Source organism: Saccoglossus kowalevskii, chromosome 20, assembly GCF_978046115.1.
Source record: "Saccoglossus kowalevskii chromosome 20, keSacKowa6.1, whole genome shotgun sequence".
NCBI classification, from domain to species: domain Eukaryota; kingdom Metazoa; phylum Hemichordata; class Enteropneusta; family Harrimaniidae; genus Saccoglossus; species Saccoglossus kowalevskii.
The window spans coordinates 5,658,712-5,677,079 of NC_140660.1; the positions used below are offsets into that span (position 1 = coordinate 5,658,712).

Below are 18,368 nucleotides of genomic sequence, written 5' to 3' on the forward strand. Positions count from 1 at the left end.
GCGAGATCTCACAGTAAACAGAAAAGTATTTTAAAATTGTTTTATTATGACGAATTTTTCGAAATGATGTGTGTATTTATAAATTTGTCTATTTTAAAATATGTGTGTATTAGATGCGTATCTTTTAAAAATAATGGTGAGTGTGAGGGCGGTATGCATGTATTACCCTATTAAAGCTTGTGAGGGCGCAACCTTTTTAGAAGGATTTCATCATGTGTGTGTCCCTCGTTGTCTCTAATAATGTTTGTGGATTTTTATTATGTCAATAAGGTACTTAAAAAAATTAAAAAAAACGTATACAGCACAAACGTTTTACTCAATTGGCCATATACATTTACCTATACTTTGTATAACACATGGGCCTGACGTTCTATGATCATTGACCGTGGTCAGCAATTCACTCAATCTATCTGTCTTGTATGGAGTTGAGTGAGATTATCTTAATTTGATTTGATGTAATTTGATAAATATACATTTTCCCTCTATTATTTTTTCCTTGTATATGAAAATCATGTCCATTGAGGCATGTGAGTTGAACAGCCCAAGTAGTGAAATAAATAACAAACTTGGATTTGGTGACTTTGCTATGAGTGTGTTTTCAACAACTGTATACTGTAAATGCATTAATTATTCATTGGGTTTTAAATTTACTGATAAATAAAACTCATTGTTTCCATGAAAAAATCGTGAAATAAAAAAAAAGTGAATATGCTCATAACATCAAAATAGTGAAATTAAATGTCAGTGAAAATAAATGGTTTTACAGTACACTAAAACTTTTATATGTGAGACGCGTCATGCAAAAGGTTACCTAACGTCAATGGTATGCACTTGACTAGAACACGGGTAAAGGTCATAAAAGGCTAAGGGAAATTTTCCCTGTGGTTTGTTTCACAGTGACGCTCATTGACTGGATATATAGACAACACCACTGCAGTTGAAGTTCTAAGTATTTACATAGTGATATATTGTTTTGTTTTAAACAGTATTTTTGATTGTTTTAATTTTAGGTGCGAGACTGGTAGCGGCTGTCTGCAACAAGTATTTGTGTATTCTACCGTTACACGCTTCACAGTGCATCACTCGATCACAGTTCCTTGTCAGACTACATACGCTCTGTGACAACATGAATTTAGACTTTTTCGTTGCGGACACTGACAGTATTTACAAGAAATGTTGGCAGATTCCCAGGAAAATCCCAACAGTGCCCGGCCTGTTTAAAAATCACCGACGTGCATGTTGAACAATGAAGTTATGTTGATGTGTCATGCGGTGAAAATTCGCACCAGCCAGCTTAACTGAGCTCCTATATAATATGTTTCCGATGTCTACGTACACTGGACGGAGATGCAGCCTATATTGAAAGTGCAGAATTGAACATTACGCGTTATTCCAAGAATGGCTGTGGTTGCAGCCATCACCATTGCCTCAGACGGATGACTGACGATCGCGAGTATTATCTACAAATACTAGTATTCAACAAAAATGAGAAGGAAAAACTGGTCATTGCTGAACAACAACAAATAGAGTACAGACATCAAGACACCCGGCTTGGGAAAAGACAGAAATCCTGATTTAGATACAAATTCGAAATCAATGAATGTGTGGGAATTCATGGCAGTTGGTAAGTTGTAGTTTATTTTTCAATTTAGTAAGGAGTGACCATCTGAAATCGTGGGTGTGGGGTGGGTGCTGGCTGACGGAAGATTTGTTTAAACAATTTTGCAAGACAAACACAGAGAGAAAAATTTTTGGCACATTCGAGAAAAAAAGGACAGATAAGACAGCTTGAAAAAAAATTACATCAGTCACACTCTTCCAGCAGTACCACCTGTGATTTCAAATGTGTGACCCATAACAGTTCATCAAAACTGTGGTGAACATTTTTTAAATATATTTCTTTGATCGCTTGATTTGCAATCCCCTCCCCCAATATCAGTCTTACTATTAATAATTTAATTTTGATTTATTTCGAAATAGGAACAAGAATTTTCTAATGAAATGCTCAAACAACACATATGTAACTTAAATTAACTGCAACTGAATTTAATCAAAACTAGAAATATAGTAATTTCAATTTGTGTTGTGATATTACCATCATCTTTTTTAAGGCAATAGACAGTTCAGAAAACATTATATTGAAAATGGAATTGTGCCACGTAGACATAAAGATAGAGACCAGAAAATGCATTTTCATTTGATATTAGAGTATTCATGTGGGAAGTTAATATTATTGTACCCTGTGTGAAATGTAAGGTCAAATAAAAATATGTGCAGTTCTGATTACGCTACTCTACCTAAAATGTAATCTCTACCTATGTTTTGACCAACGTAAACCAATGATGCAAAATCACAAAGATTTCAATGAACTCTGAAAAAAATACAAAATTGTGGCCAAATAATCATTAAATATGAGTTATGTTGAGTAATCAGCAAGTTCAGGCAAATTAAATGATGTATAATTAAGGAATTTACAAGATATTTGTATAATGAAGATAAAAAAATAACCTCTGACCCACCCAATTTATTTTTAATTATATGTTATCGGAATCACACAATTTCTTTGGCCAAATGTTTTTGGGAACACTAACTACCCATTTTTTTTAAAAAACAAATTATTACTATTTTTCTTTTACTTTCATTCTATGTAGCGAATGACAGAAAAAATAAGTCAGATATTTTTTTTCTCACTTAAAATATGATTACCGTATTTTCTCTATTAGAAGCACATTTACCAATAGAATCGCATATAAATGAAAACTGATTCACTAAAATATTATTTATTTTGACCATAGAAACACTTCTATAACTTATGTGAGCTCATGTGCTACTAATCTAATACAGTTTTAAAAGTATAGTATATCCTAAGTATATTTTACCTCATTACCAAAAAGACCAACCCATCCAGTATTTTGTACACCCATTACTAGTAATAAAATTTATATTCAACCATGAAAAAAATTATCGACTTACATACACTCATTTGATTAATAAAAAAAATAAAACATTTAATAAAATTTAAAAATGGTTGTTGAAAAGTGTGCAACCAATCGCAGTGATTTTGATATTACTACTCAAGATGAATGTATTTTTGAAATGATCTGAGCGTCATTGAATCAGCAATCAGTTTTATGTTTCGAGTTTGGTTGGTACAAATGAGAACGGCTACAGACAATTACAACCAATCAAATTTGAATCTACATTTATTTAAATATTTACATAAATTTATAGTTTATTTCATCTTTGGTAATCAAAATACATTGATTTATAGGTAAAAAAAACATTGAACGTAGTCCTAAATAAATTAGTATTTTAATTATTTTACCCGCTCAATCAATTTAATAATATAAAATATTATATCAATTTAATAGATTTTTTTATATTTCATATTTACAGACATATGTAACATTACACTCAAACGAATTGTATTCTAATGACAGCTGCCCCAAGTGATCATGATTCACATCCACTAGTGTACATAATTACCAACACACTCCAGGAAAGAACATGTGCATAAGAGTTACAAACAAATTATGTGAAGCAGAGAACTAAGTATACTGTAAGTTGGTCTATCTCTTTTAAAAAATATATGTGTAGAGTGTGCGTTTCATATTAAGATTTTGACAAGAGTGTGTTAATAATAGAGGTTTTTTGTCATTGACTCCCATGTGTGCAGTTAGTGTGTCTGTATGTGTGTGTGTCCGTCTGTTCCACTGATATCTCAAGATCCATACATCAGTTTTTGATGAATAGATGCTCTAGGCCAATGCACAGATTTTATTAGGTTTTGATAGAAAGCCATGCTTATTAATTAGCCAATTTGCATAATAATGCTACCTTTTTAGCTATTCCATGACTGTTCCACTGATATCTAAACAGGCAATCATTGGATTTTGATGAAACTTGGTACATAGATGCAGATTTTATCAATTTTGGGTAAAAATCATTGCATATTAATTACCTAATTTGCATAATGATTAGTTAATTTTCGACTTTTCCACTCATATTTCAAGTACTAATCACATTTCAACGAAACTTGGTTCATATATGTCATAGGACACTGCACAGACTTGATAGAGTAATATCAGTACATTAATTACCTAATTTGCATAATTAATTAATTTTCAGCTTCTGATATTTCAAGTAGTGGTCATTAAATTTCAATAAAACTTGGTACATATATAAGCAAGGACTACTCAGAGATCTGATTGTTTTGGGGTAAATATTTTTGCATATTAATCACATAATTTGCATAACTAGTTAATTTCTAGCTTTTCCACTGATATCTCAAGTACTAAACATCACTTCTCATGAAAGTTGGTACATATATGTTCTAGGACAATAGGCAGACCTGATTAGTTTTGGATTAAAATCTATACATATTAATTACCTAATTTGCATAATTTGAAGCTTTCACACTGACATCTAGTACTAATAAGTACTAATTATTCCATTTCAATGAAAATTAGTGCATAGGTGCTCTAAGACAATGTGAAAACCTGATTAGTTTTAGGTTAAAATTTGTTTATATTAATTCCCTGATTAGCATAATATAGTATATTTTCTTGGTTCTAATCACATTCCAATGAAACTTGGTACACAGATGGTCTGTTACATTGCACAGACCTTATAAGTTTTACACTAAAGTCTGTTCATATTATTTACTTGATTTGCATAATTAGTTTTCAGTTTTTCCTTAATATCTCAAGTACAAGTCATTTTGAATTAATTTTTAATGTGTCTCCAATACTCTCAGCACACAGGAGTTCTTTCTAAGCTTTCTTTGATTTGATTTTTTGTCTCATAAAAAAATCTATATATTTGATATTAATATTTAATGCACTTCCAAGCAGGTGAACTATTTACTTGATGAAAATCTATTTTTGTAGATTGTTCTAAGAGTCATGGTGTCAATACAGTTACATTCGTGCTACATAATTATCTTGGCAGGTTTTGTGCTGGTGAAAATAGTGTTGTATTCCATGCTGGGTACTGTAGAGTTCAAAACAAAAGTAAAACCACGCTGTAATATTTTCTTTGGAGATGTGCAGTAGGCATTCATGAGAATATTAAACTAGTTTTCATTGAATTGGCCACAATTATATTTTTAAAGATACTTGTTCTGGTTTGCTGAAGAAACTATACCACCATTGTAATGTTTATTCTATTGCTGATTTAGTGGATTTGGGGAACAAGTCTGCAAAATGCAATCTTGCCGATAGGTACAAACTACCAGATGATGAATTACCATGATAACACTATTTTGACTGAGTGGTATATCTTGGCAGTTTATTTATTCCACTTTCTGGAATTTCTAAATTTTACGTATGTTCCCAGCCATTGAGAATGTACAGCACGATTGTAATACAGACCATTTTTGTTTGGATTGATTTTTAAGATTCTAGGATTCTTCTATGCACAAATTCTAATGTGTGTGTGTAAAATAAAAAATGTGCACATAAAATGAATATTGTGTTATTGTGTTATGCACATAACACAGACAGCACATCAAAATAATGCATCTTTTTAAACTACGGAAGCTCTAATATTAAATATACTGTGAACACTTGTGCTGTGAATTTATAAAAATGTAATACTAACACTTGTGTTGTGAATTTATAAAAATGTAATACTAACACTTGTGTTGTGAATTTATAAAAATGGAATACTAACACTTGTGATGTGAATTTATAAAAATGTAATACTAACACTTGTGATGTGAATTTATACAAATGTAATACTAACAATTGTGATGTGAATTTATACAAATGTAATACTAACACTTGTGATGTGAATTTATACAAATGTAATACTAACACTTGTGTTGTGAATTTATACAAATGTAATACTAACACTTGTGTTGTGAATTTACACAAATGTAATACTAACTCTTGTGATGTGAATTTATTCAAATGTAATTTTAACACATGTGTTGTGAATTTATACAAATGTAATACTAACACTTGTGTTGTAAATTTACACAAATGTAATACTAACACTTGTGATGTGAATTTACACAAATGTAAAACTAACACTTGTGTTGTGAATTTATACAAATGTAATACTAACACTTGTGTTGAGAATTTATACAAATGTAATACTAACACTTGTGTTGTGAATTTGTACAAATGTAATACGAACACTTGTGATGTGAATTTATACACTTGTGATGTGAATTTATACAAATGTAATACTAACACTTGTGTTGTGAATTTATACAAATGTAATACTAACACATGTGTTGTGAATTTATACAAATGTAATACTAACACTTGTGTTGTGAATTTATACAAATGTAATACTAACACTTGTGATGTGAATTTATACAAATGTAATACTAAAACTTGTGTTGTGAATTTATACAAATGTAATACTAACACTTGTGATGTGAACTTATACAAATGTAATACTATCCCTTGTGTTGTGAATTTATACAAATGTAATACTAACACTTGTGCTATGAATTTATACAAATGTAATACTAACACTTGTGATGTGAATTTATACAAATGTAATACGAACACTTGTGATGTGAATTTATACAAATGTAATACTAACACTTGTGTTGTGAATTTATAAAAATGTAATACTAACACTTGTGATGTGAATTTATAAAAATGTAATACTAACACTTGTGATGTGAATTTATACAAATGTAATACTAACACTTGTGATGTGAATTTATACAAATGTAATACTAACACTTGTGTTGTGAATTTATACGAATGTAATACTAAAACTTGTGCTATTAATTTATACAAATGTAATACTAGCACTTGTGATGTGAATTTATACAAATGTAATACTAGCACTTGTGATGTGAATTTATACAAATGTAATACTAACACTTGTGATTTGAATTTATACAAATGTAATACTAACACTTGTGATGTGAATTTATAAATATGTAATACTAACACTTGTGTTGTGAATTTATACAAATGTAATACTAACACTGGTGATGTGAATTTATACAAATGTAATACTAACACTTGTGTTGTGAATTTATACAAATGTAATACTAACACTTGTGTTGTGAATTTATACAAATGTAATACTAACACTTGTGATTTGAATTTATACAAATGTAATACTAACACTTGTGATGTGAATTTATAAATATGTAATACTAACACTTGTGTTGTGAATTTATACAAATGTAATACTAACACTTGTGATGTGAATTTATACAAATGTAATACTAACACTTGTGTTGTGAATTTATACAAATGTAATACTAACACTTGTGTTGTGAATTTACACAAATGTAATACTAACTCTTGTGATGTGAATTTATTCAAATGTAATTTTAACACTTGTGTTGTGAATTTATACAAATGTAATACTAACACTTGTGTTGTGAATTTATACAAATGTAATACTAACACTTGTGTTGTAAATTTACACAAATGTAATACTAACACTTGTGATGTGAATTTACACAAATGTAAAACTAACACTTGTGTTGTGAATTTACACAAATGTAATACTAAAACTTGTGTTATGAATTTATACAAATTTAATACTAACATTTGTGTTATGAATTTATACAAATGTAATACTAACATTTGTGTTGTGAATTTATACAAATGTAATACTAACACTTGTGTTGTGAATTTATACAAATGTAATACTAACACTAGTGATGTGAGTTTATACAAATGTAATACTAACACTTGTGATGTGAATTTATACAAATGTAATACTAACACTTGTGATGTGAATTTATACAAATGTATTACTAACACTTGTGTTGTGAATTTATACAAATGTAATACTAACACTTGTGTTGTGAATTTCTACAAATGTAATACTAACACTTGTGATGTGAATTTATAAATATGTAATACTAACACTTGTGTTGTGAATTTATAAAAATGGAATACTAACACTTGTGATGTGAATTTATAAAAATGTAATACTAACACTTGTGATGTGAATTTATACAAATGTAATACTAACAATTGTGATGTGAATTTATACAAATGTAATACTAACACTTGTGATGTGAATTTATACAAATGTAATACTAACACTTGTGTTGTGAATTTATACAAATGTAATACTAACACTTGTGTTGTGAATTTACACAAATGTAATACTAACTCTTGTGATGTGAATTTATTCAAATGTAATTTTAACACATGTGTTGTGAATTTATACAAATGTAATACTAACACTTGTGTTGTAAATTTACACAAATGTAATACTAACACTTGTGATGTGAATTTACACAAATGTAAAACTAACACTTGTGTTGTGAATTTATACAAATGTAATACTAACACTTGTGTTGAGAATTTATACAAATGTAATACTAACACTTGTGTTGTGAATTTGTACAAATGTAATACGAACACTTGTGATGTGAATTTATACACTTGTGATGTGAATTTATACAAATGTAATACTAACACTTGTGTTGTGAATTTATACAAATGTAATACTAACACATGTGTTGTGAATTTATACAAATGTAATACTAACACTTGTGTTGTGAATTTATACAAATGTAATACTAACACTTGTGATGTGAATTTATACAAATGTAATACTAAAACTTGTGTTGTGAATTTATACAAATGTAATACTAACACTTGTGATGTGAACTTATACAAATGTAATACTATCCCTTGTGTTGTGAATTTATACAAATGTAATACTAACACTTGTGCTATGAATTTATACAAATGTAATACTAACACTTGTGATGTGAATTTATACAAATGTAATACGAACACTTGTGATGTGAATTTATACAAATGTAATACTAACACTTGTGTTGTGAATTTATAAAAATGTAATACTAACACTTGTGATGTGAATTTATAAAAATGTAATACTAACACTTGTGATGTGAATTTATACAAATGTAATACTAACACTTGTGATGTGAATTTATACAAATGTAATACTAACACTTGTGTTGTGAATTTATACGAATGTAATACTAAAACTTGTGCTATTAATTTATACAAATGTAATACTAGCACCTGTGATGTGAATTTATACAAATGTAATACTAGCACTTGTGATGTGAATTTATACAAATGTAATACTAACACTTGTGATTTGAATTTATACAAATGTAATACTAACACTTGTGATGTGAATTTATAAATATGTAATACTAACACTTGTGTTGTGAATTTATACAAATGTAATACTAACACTGGTGATGTGAATTTATACAAATGTAATACTAACACTTGTGTTGTGAATTTATACAAATGTAATACTAACACTTGTGTTGTGAATTTATACAAATGTAATACTAACACTTGTGATTTGAATTTATACAAATGTAATACTAACACTTGTGATGTGAATTTATAAATATGTAATACTAACACTTGTGTTGTGAATTTATACAAATGTAATACTAACACTTGTGATGTGAATTTATACAAATGTAATACTAACACTTGTGTTGTGAATTTATACAAATGTAATACTAACACTTGTGTTGTGAATTTACACAAATGTAATACTAACTCTTGTGATGTGAATTTATTCAAATGTAATTTTAACACTTGTGTTGTGAATTTATACAAATGTAATACTAACACTTGTGTTGTGAATTTATACAAATGTAATACTAACACTTGTGTTGTAAATTTACACAAATGTAATACTAACACTTGTGATGTGAATTTACACAAATGTAAAACTAACACTTGTGTTGTGAATTTACACAAATGTAATACTAAAACTTGTGTTATGAATTTATACAAATTTAATACTAACATTTGTGTTATGAATTTATACAAATGTAATACTAACATTTGTGTTGTGAATTTATACAAATGTAATACTAACACTTGTGTTGTGAATTTATACAAATGTAATACTAACACTAGTGATGTGAGTTTATACAAATGTAATACTAACACTTGTGATGTGAATTTATACAAATGTAATACTAACACTTGTGATGTGAATTTATACAAATGTATTACTAACACTTGTGTTGTGAATTTATACAAATGTAATACTAACACTTGTGTTGTGAATTTCTACAAATGTAATACTAACACTTGTGTTGTGATTTTATACAAATGTAATACGAACACTTGTGTTGTGAATTTATACAAATGTAATACTAACACTTGTGTTGTGAATTTATACAAATGTGTTACTAACACTTGTGTTGTGAATTTATACAAATGTAATACTAACACTTGTGATGTGAATTTATACAAATGTAATACTAACAATTGTGTTGTGAATTTATACAAATGTAATACTAACAATTGTGTTGTGAATTTATACAAATGTAATACTAACAATTGTGTTGTGAATTTATACAAATGTAATACTAACACTTGTGATGTGAATTTATACAAATGTAATACTAACAATTGTGTTGTGAATTTATACAAATGTAATACTAACACTTGTGTTGTGAATTTATACAAATGTAATACTAAAACTTGTGATGTGAATTTATACAAATGTAATACTAACACTTGTGATGTGAATTTATACAAATGTAATACTAACACTTGTGATGTGAATTTATACAAATGTAATACTAACACTTGTGTTGTGAATTTATACAAATGTGTTTCTAACACTTGTGTTGTGAATTTATACAAATGTGTTACTAACACTTGTGTTGTGAATTTATACAAATGTAATACTAACACTTGTGTTGTGAATTTATACAAATGTAATACTATCCCTTGTGTTGTGAATTTATACAAATGTAATACTAACACTTGTGCTATGAATTTATACAAATGTAATACTATCACTTGTGATGTGAATTTATACAAATGTAATACGAACACTTGTGATGTGAATTTATACAAATGTAATACTAACACTTGTGTTGTGAATTTATAAAAATGTAATACTAACACTTGTGATGTGAATTTATAAAAATGTAACACTAACACTTGTGATGTGAATTTATACAAATGTAATACTAACACTTGTGATGTGAATTTATACAAATGTAATACTAACACTTGTGTTGTGAATTTATACAAATGTAATACTAAAACTTGTGCTATTAATTTATACAAATGTAATACTAGCACTTGTGATGTGAATTTATACAAATGTAATACTAGCACTTGTGATGTGAATTTATACAAATGTAATACTAACACTTGTGATGTGAATTTATACAAATGTAATACTAACACTTGTGATGTGAATTTATACAAATGTATTACTAACACTTGTGTTGTGAATTTATACAAATGTAATACTAACACTTGTGTTGTGAATTTCTACAAATGTAATACTAACACTTGTGTTGTGATTTTATACAAATGTAATACGAACACTTGTGTTGTGAATTTATACAAATGTAATACTAACACTTGTGTTGTGAATTTATACAAATGTGTTACTAACACTTGTGTTGTGAATTTATACAAATGTAATACTAACACTTGTGATGTGAATTTATACAAATGTAATACTAACAATTGTGTTGTGAATTTATACAAATGTAATACTAACAATTGTGTTGTGAATTTATACAAATGTAATACTAACAATTGTGTTGTGAATTTATACAAATGTAATACTAACACTTGTGATGTGAATTTATACAAATGTAATACTAACAATTGTGTTGTGAATTTATACAAATGTAATACTAACACTTGTGTTGTGAATTTATACAAATGTAATACTAAAACTTGTGATGTGAATTTATACAAATGTAATACTAACACTTGTGATGTGAATTTATACAAATGTAATACTAACACTTGTGATGTGAATTTATACAAATGTAATACTAACACTTGTGTTGTGAATTTATACAAATGTGTTTCTAACACTTGTGTTGTGAATTTATACAAATGTGTTACTAACACTTGTGTTGTGAATTTATACAAATGTAATACTAACACTTGTGTTGTGAATTTATACAAATGTAATACTATCCCTTGTGTTGTGAATTTATACAAATGTAATACTAACACTTGTGCTATGAATTTATACAAATGTAATACTAACACTTGTGATGTGAATTTATACAAATGTAATACGAACACTTGTGATGTGAATTTATACAAATGTAATACTAACACTTGTGTTGTGAATTTATAAAAATGTAATACTAACACTTGTGATGTGAATTTATAAAAATGTAACACTAACACTTGTGATGTGAATTTATACAAATGTAATACTAACACTTGTGATGTGAATTTATACAAATGTAATACTAACACTTGTGTTGTGAATTTATACAAATGTAATACTAAAACTTGTGCTATTAATTTATACAAATGTAATACTAGCACTTGTGATGTGAATTTATACAAATGTAATACTAGCACTTGTGATGTGAATTTATACAAATGTAATACTAACACTTGTGATTTGAATTTATACAAATGTAATACTAACACTTGTGATGTGAATTTATAAATATGTAATACTAACACTTGTGTTGTGAATTTATACAAATGTAATACTAACACTTGTGATGTGAATTTATACAAATGTAATACTAACACTTGTGTTGTGAATTTATACAAATGTAATACTAACACTTGTGTTGTGAATTTATACAAATGTAATACTAACACTTGTGATGTGAATTTATACAAATGTAATACTAACACTTGTGTTGTGAATTTATACAAATGTAATACTAACACTTGTGATGTGAATTTATACAAATGTAATACTAACACTTGTGTTGTGAATTTATACAAATGTAATACTAACACTTGTGATGTGAATTTATACAAATGTAATACTAACACTTGTGATGTGAATTTATACAAATGTAATACTAACACTTGTGATGTGAATTTATAAATATGTAATACTAACACTTGTGTTGTGAATTTATACAAATGTAATACTAACACTTGTGATGTGAATTTATACAAATGTAATACTAACACTTGTGTTGTGAATTTATACAAATGTAATACTAACACTTGTGTTGTGAATTTACACAAATGTAATACTAACTCTTGTGATGTGAATTTATTCAAATGTAATTTTAACACTTGTGTTGTGAATTTATACAAATGTAATACTAACACTTGTGTTGTGAATTTATACAAATGTAATACTAACACTTGTGTTGTAAATTTACACAAATGTAATACTAACACTTGTGATGTGAATTTACACAAATGTAAAACTAACACTTGTTTTGTGAATTTACACAAATGTAATACTAAAACTTGTGTTATGAATTTATACAAATGTAATACTAACATTTGTGTTGTGAATTTATACAAATGTAATACTAACACTTGTGTTGTGAATTTATACAAATGTAATACTAACACTTGTGATGTGAATTTATACAAATGTAATACTAACAATTGTGTTGTGAATTTATACAAATGTAATACTAACAATTGTGTTGTGAATTTATACAAATGTAATACTAACAATTGTGTTGTGAATTTATACAAATGTAATACTAACACTTGTGATGTGAATTTATACAAATGTAATACTAACAATTGTGTTGTGAATTTATACAAATGTAATACTAACACTTGTGTTGTAAATTTATACAAATGTAATACTAAAACTTGTGATGTGAATTTATACAAATGTAATACTAACACTTGTGATGTGAATTTATACAAATGTAATACTAACACTTGTGATGTGAATTTATACAAATGTAATACTAACACTTGTGTTGTGAATTTATACAAATGTGTTTCTAACACTTGTGTTGTGAATTTATACAAATGTGTTACTAACACTTGTGTTGTGAATTTATACAAATGTAATACTAACACTTGTGTTGTGAATTTATACAAATGTAATACTATCCCTTGTGTTGTGAATTTATACAAATGTAATACTAACACTTGTGCTATGAATTTATACAAATGTAATACTAACACTTGTGATGTGAATTTATACAAATGTAATACGAACACTTGTGATGTGAATTTATACAAATGTAATACTAACAATTGTGTTGTGAATTTATACAAATGTAATACTAACACTTGTGTTGTGAATTTATACAAATGTAATACTAAAACTTGTGATGTGAATTTATACAAATGTAATACTAACACTTGTGTTGTGAATTTATACAAATGTAATACTATCCCTTGTGTTGTGAATTTATACAAATGTAATACTAACACTTGTGCTATGAATTTATACAAATGTAATACTAACACTTGTGATGTGAATTTATACAAATGTAATACGAACACTTGTGATGTGAATTTATACAAATGTAATACTAACACTTGTGTTGTGAATTTATAAAAATGTAATACTAACACTTGTGATGTGAATTTATAAAAATGTAACACTAACACTTGTGATGTGTATTTATACAAATGTAATACTAACACTTGTGATGTGAATTTATACAAATGTAATACTAACACTTGTGTTGTGAATTTATACAAATGTAATACTAAAACTTGTGCTATTAATTTATACAAATGTAATACTAGCACTTGTGATGTGAATTTATACAAATGTAATACTAGCACTTGTGATGTGAATTTATACAAATGTAATACTAACACTTGTGATTTGAATTTATACAAATGTAATACTAACACTTGTGATGTGAATTTATAAATATGTAATACTAACACTTGTGTTGTGAATTTATACAAATGTAATACTAACACTTGTGATGTGAATTTATACAAATGTAATACTAACACTTGTGTTGTGAATTTATACAAATGTAATACTAACACTTGTGTTGTGAATTTATACAAATGTAATACTAACACTTGTGATGTGAATTTATACAAATGTAATACTAACACTTGTGTTGTGAATTTATACAAATGTAATACTAACACTTGTGATGTGAATTTATACAAATGTAATACTAACACTTGTGTTGTGAATTTATACAAATGTAATACTAACACTTGTGATGTGAATTTATACAAATGTAATACTAACACTTGTGATGTGAATTTATACAAATGTAATACTAACACTTGTGATGTGAATTTATAAATATGTAATACTAACACTTGTGTTGTGAATTTATACAAATGTAATACTAACACTTGTGATGTGAATTTATACAAATGTAATACTAACACTTGTGTTGTGAATTTATACAAATGTAATACTAACACTTGTGTTGTGAATTTACACAAATGTAATACTAACTCTTGTGATGTGAATTTATTCAAATGTAATTTTAACACTTGTGTTGTGAATTTATACAAATGTAATACTAACACTTGTGTTGTGAATTTATACAAATGTAATACTAACACTTGTGTTGTAAATTTACACAAATGTAATACTAACACTTGTGATGTAAATTTACACAAATGTAAAACTAACACTTGTTTTGTGAATTTACACAAATGTAATACTAAAACTTGTGTTATGAATTTATACAAATGTAATACTAACATTTGTGTTGTGAATTTATACAAATGTAATACTAACACTTGTGTTGTGAATTTATACAAATGTAATACTAACACTTGTGATGTGAATTTATACAAATGTAATACTAACAATTGTGTTGTGAATTTATACAAATGTAATACTAACAATTGTGTTGTGAATTTATACAAATGTAATACTAACAATTGTGTTGTGAATTTATACAAATGTAATACTAACACTTGTGATGTGAATTTATACAAATGTAATACTAACAATTGTGTTGTGAATTTATACAAATGTAATACTAACACTTGTGTTGTAAATTTATACAAATGTAATACTAAAACTTGTGATGTGAATTTATACAAATGTAATACTAACACTTGTGATGTGAATTTATACAAATGTAATACTAACACTTGTGATGTGAATTTATACAAATGTAATACTAACACTTGTGTTGTGAATTTATACAAATGTGTTTCTAACACTTGTGTTGTGAATTTATACAAATGTGTTACTAACACTTGTGTTGTGAATTTATACAAATGTAATACTAACACTTGTGTTGTGAATTTATACAAATGTAATACTATCCCTTGTGTTGTGAATTTATACAAATGTAATACTAACACTTGTGCTATGAATTTATACAAATGTAATACTAACACTTGTGATGTGAATTTATACAAATGTAATACGAACACTTGTGATGTGAATTTATACAAATGTAATACTAACAATTGTGTTGTGAATTTATACAAATGTAATACTAACACTTGTGTTGTGAATTTATACAAATGTAATACTAAAACTTGTGATGTGAATTTATACAAATGTAATACTAACACTTGTGATGTGAATTTATACAAATGTAATACTAACACTTGTGATGTGAATTTATACAAATGTAATACTAACACTTGTGTTGTGAATTTATACAAATGTGTTTCTAACACTTGTGTTGTGAATTTATACAAATGTGTTACTAACACTTGTGTTGTGAATTTATACAAATGTAATACTAACACTTGTGTTGTGAATTTATACAAATGTAATATTATCCCTTGTCTTGTGAATTTATACAAATGTAATACTAACACTTGTGCTATGAATTTATACAAATGTAATACTAACACTTGTGATGTGAATTTATACAAATGTAATACGAACACTTGTGATGTGAATTTATACAAATGTAATACTAACACTTGTGTTGTGAATTTATAAAAATGTAATACTAACACTTGTGATGTGAATTTATAAAAATGTAACACTAACACTTGTGATGTGAATTTATACAAATGTAATACTAACACTTGTGATGTGAATTTATACAAATGTAATACTAACACTTGTGTTGTGAATTTATACAAATGTAATACTAAAACTTGTGCTATTAATTTATACAAATGTAATACTAGCACTTGTGATGTGAATTTATACAAATGTAATACTAGCACTTGTGATGTGAATTTATACAAATGTAATACTAACACTTGTGATTTGAATTTATACAAATGTAATACTAACACTTGTGATGTGAATTTATAAATATGTAATACTAACACTTGTGTTGTGAATTTATACAAATGTAATACTAACACTTGTGATGTGAATTTATACAAATGTAATACTAACACTTGTGTTGTGAATTTATACAAATGTAATACTAACACTTGTGTTGTGAATTTATACAAATGTAATACTAACACTTGTGATGTGAATTTATACAAATGTAATACTAACACTTGTGTTGTGAATTTATACAAATGTAATACTAACACTTGTGATGTGAATTTATACAAATGTAATACTAACACTTGTGTTGTGAATTTATACAAATGTAATACTAACACTTGTGATGTGAATTTATACAAATGTAATACTAACACTTGTGATGTGAATTTATACAAATGTAATACTAACACTTGTGTTGTGAATTTATACAAATGTAATACTAACACTTGTGATGTGAATTTATACAAATGTAATACTAACACTTGTGTTGTGAATTTATACAAATGTAATACTAACACTTGTGTTGTGAATTTATACACATGTAATACTAACACTTGTGTTGTGAATTTGTACAAATGTAATACTAACACTTGTGATGTGAATTTATACAAATGTAATACTAACACTTGTGTTGTGAATTTATACAAATGTAATACTAACACTTGTGATGTGAATTTATACAAATGTAATTCTAACACTTGTGTTGTGAATTTATACAAATGTAATACTAACACTTGTGTTGTGAATTTGTACAAATGTAATACTAATTCTTGTGATGTGAATTTATTCAAATGTAATTCTAACACTTGTGTTGTGAATTTATACAAATGTAATACTAACACTTGTGATGTGAATTTATACAAATGTAATACTAACACTTGTGTTGTGAATTTATACAAATGTAATACTAACACTTGTGATGTGAATTTATACAAATGTAATACTAACACTTGTGATGTGAATTTATACAAATGTAATACTAACACTTGTGTTGTGAATTTATACAAATGTAATACTAACACTTGTGTTGTGAATTTGTACAAATGTAATACTAACACTTGTGATATGAATTTATTCAAATGTAATTCTAACACTTGTGTTGTGAATTTATACAAATGTAATACTAACACTTGTGTTGTGAATTTATACAAATGTAATACTTTTCCAGCTCTTGTCAACATTGTTTTTAAACAAATTTAAAATTACACATGTCAATTAAAAACACACCTCATTATAAAGCATGAACACCATTTCAGAATATGACCCATTTAAAATGTATAAATGTTAATACACGCATCATTTTAAAACGTGCATCCTTTTGAAAAACACATCAACATATTTTGGATTGTTTGTTTGCAAGCAAAATAGCTACCTGTAAAGGTATGGACACATTTTCAGAAAATTGTTGAGGGATGTCATTGAGAAAAAGATCAATGAATTAGATTTTTGAAAAGGTCTGGATGGATTTCTTAGAAGAATTTTTCGTCATAATCTATGTCTACTTG

The 18,368-nt window shown here is 26.9% G+C and overlaps 1 protein-coding gene and 1 pseudogene across 1 annotated transcript in view; one reads left to right on the plus strand and one right to left on the minus strand.

Annotated features, from left to right (window-relative positions):
- The window catches only part of LOC144354675 (uncharacterized), an 84,201-nt gene that overhangs the window by 47,363 nt on the left and 18,470 nt on the right, over positions 1 to 18,368 (minus strand). The gene's annotated exons all lie outside the window — the stretch shown is intronic.
- Positions 512 to 3,638, plus strand: LOC146729951 (uncharacterized; annotated as a pseudogene).